Source organism: Trachymyrmex septentrionalis, unplaced genomic scaffold, assembly GCF_001594115.1.
Source record: "Trachymyrmex septentrionalis isolate Tsep2-gDNA-1 unplaced genomic scaffold, Tsep1.0 scaffold22, whole genome shotgun sequence".
Lineage (NCBI taxonomy): Eukaryota > Metazoa > Arthropoda > Insecta > Hymenoptera > Formicidae > Trachymyrmex > Trachymyrmex septentrionalis.
The window spans coordinates 3,127,125-3,129,990 of NW_017305375.1; the positions used below are offsets into that span (position 1 = coordinate 3,127,125).

General features: G+C 42.0%; 1 protein-coding gene across 6 annotated transcripts in view; it reads left to right on the plus strand.

Annotated features, from left to right (window-relative positions):
• LOC108748370 (rho-related BTB domain-containing protein 2) overlaps nt 1-2,866 on the plus strand; it is a 24,757-nt gene that overhangs the window by 1,213 nt on the left and 20,678 nt on the right. The window contains exon 1 of one of the 6 annotated variants that reach the window (XM_018486498.1): nt 1,932-2,590. The exons of the other annotated variants lie outside the window; for them this stretch is intronic. The gene's annotated coding sequence lies outside the window, so the exon portion shown is untranslated. Of the gene's footprint in view, nt 1-1,931; nt 2,591-2,866 lie in introns of those variants that run through there. 6 annotated transcript variants of the gene reach the window in all.

Consider the following 2,866-nt stretch of genomic DNA (forward strand, 5'->3'; position numbering starts at 1 on the left):
ATATATATATATATATGTATATATTTTATATTGGAAGTGAAAAACGTGTAATTATATATACATGTATAAAATTGACGAAACTGACAATTAATATAAAATTAGAGCAATTTAATTTAACGATTTTTTATTTCAAACAAACATTTCGTAAAACTACGTTAATAAGATAATTGAGTTTTATTGCAGTACTTGAAGGTATAATATTTACGATACGTTGATTCGCACCGACAGATTGATGATCATTCTACGCAATGGAACGTGATGTGTCAACGAAGATGCACGTGATTCACAATTGCGGTTGATCTCGGCCGCGTCGATAAACATTGGTTTCCTCGCAATCAACCGGAGTTTGCAAGTTGCAGAGTAAACGCGGCGCGCTTTTGCGTGTCTTCGTTGTATTGCTGAAACCCTATAAAAGCCTAGCTTTCATTGTTTCGCTATTACATTCGCGAACGTGACCGCTGTAACAATTAACAGCAACAACACGGAGTGGATGGTGGTGGATCGCGCACACAGTCACATCCCTGCCGCACAGCGCGGCAGTAGGGTAGATTGATTTTTCGCCCCCTTGACGTCACGACGGATTCAGCATGCGCGTGATGGTTAAATAAGGTGCCGATATCGGTACCGATGTACATTGCTATACTTCCTACTGAATGAGGGTTAAAGTTTGTTACTTACACACGACCATTCACTTACGATGGCTATTTTGTCGCTCATTAGCAGCAAATTATCTTTACTGTTGAAAGGAATGTTATTGGTGTCATAATACAATGTAACAATCTTTTATTTTATCATTATCTTATCGTTTGAAACAAAAATGTTTTAATAGATATCTCCAAAGATAATTTTGTATTTAATTTATGTAGATATACTGTGTCTATATATGTATTGACATACACATATATATATATATGTATACATATTTAACTAAAATTCAGTTATAAATGTACTTTTTTACATTTTTGCTAATAGTTTTAAATATAAATACTATTATATATAAGCATTTATATCCATTTATATTATCAACATTTAAATTACAATTATAATCTTCTAATAATTCTTATAGAGATCACATTAATTGATGACCAGACGGTCGTTTAATTTCAACTTACTAATAATAAGGTTGATATTGAGACCGGAAAAGAAAGAGTAGAATGATTATATGGTCGAGAATAAGTTAGCTTATTGCTCTATTCGAGCTGGATGAGACTGTTCGGAGTTCCATTCAGCAAATTCCATTGACGATGATCAAACCCTTTAAGTGTTGCTAACAGCTATTGACACTGACAAGTAACAGATATAGAATGGTTATATCAGGGAAGGGAGGGTCTAACGCATAGAAGACATAGTAGAGCAAATAATGTTTCAATATGAGTACGCTATAAGCGTCCCTCTCTTTCATTAAGAAAAAATAAATAATAAATTTGCTATTACGCAGCACCATCAAATAACTTCCTAAACGAGAGATTAATCTGCAACCTTCTTCTCTCTAGCAAAATTTGTCAGATAAACAAATTAATTAATCTCCTTCACTTCTCTTACTTCTTCACTTGTCTAAAACCTTCCGAAATATTATAGAATAATAGATATATATCCTCGCTACTTAAGTGAGTAACACAACAGTTTCTTACATTTATACTTGCACAGTTCAATTAGCGAAAATGGTTCCGATTCAGATATAAATCTCAAAGAAACAATAAAGCGTGAAAATTAATTTCATTATCGTGATTATAACGCAATCGTAGACTTCAGAGATTATTTGAGAAATGCAATCCGAAAAAGCGCATCGTTACAAGATGAGATTTCAGAGAATTTCTTTAAAAACGGTATTTCTCCGGAGAGAGAGGCTTACTTAGGAAGTGAGATCAGCATGTTACTGTGTAGCGTATCGCTGCACATCTCGCGAGAGAAAGATATTGTTGAAGGTACGAGCGGTGGATTGCGAGACGCGTTTATGTATAAAATAACACCAAGGTCACGTCGGTGGGAAGTCAGATAGAGATGGGGAGGAGAAGGCGGGGGTGACGAGGGAAATGGTGGGTACCACGGGGTGGTTGTGGTTCGGATGCGGGAGAAGTGAACGTCGGGGTCACGGTAGGTTCATTCAGCGATGTGCAGTTGGCCGGGTGCTGTCTGACCCGTCTCAGCAATCGCTGTTGCGTTCTCTCTCTCTCTCTCTCTCTCTCGCTCATCTTTCTCTTCATGATCCTTCGCGTTCCCTCTCTAGGCTTCATCCGCCGGCGCGTTAGAACCATTCTCCCTACCCTTAGCCTACCCCAATCCGCTGTACGTACGTATCGTCGTTCTCACCGTCGCGTCGTTGACGGCCATCGGGGCAGCACCGAGCGAACGCTCGTCGACGACGTTTTGTCTCTGCACCGCCGGTTTCGTGGCTGCTTGCGGCTGATGTTAGCCGATGTACTGCACCGCGCACGGTACACGTGCGTCGACATGACAGCAGCGTCGGCAGCGCGACGTCCGATCATCCACGTCGTCCACCTGGCCGAGCCTCGACGGCAACGCGTGGTGGCGACAGAGTCAGCCTCGACGGCGGCGGCTTCGATCGGCCGACGGCTCTCGTAAACAGGAGGTGGGTCAACTCGAACTCGCGTTCGAGCGGGTCAGTCATTGACAGGTGGTGCGCAGTTCTACTCAATTCACGCTCGAACGCGTGATTCTCCGATACGTGTCCTCTCCGCCACTCTCCGCGTGGAGGGATCCGTACGCGTCGATTCGTGGATGCTAATCGGCGCCCTCGTGATTTATCTGTGTGAGGGCAAGGCGGAGAGAGGAACGGATTGACCGAGTGGCCGAGAGAGAGAGAGAGAGAGAGAGAGAGAGAGAGAGAGAGAGAGAGAGAGAGAGA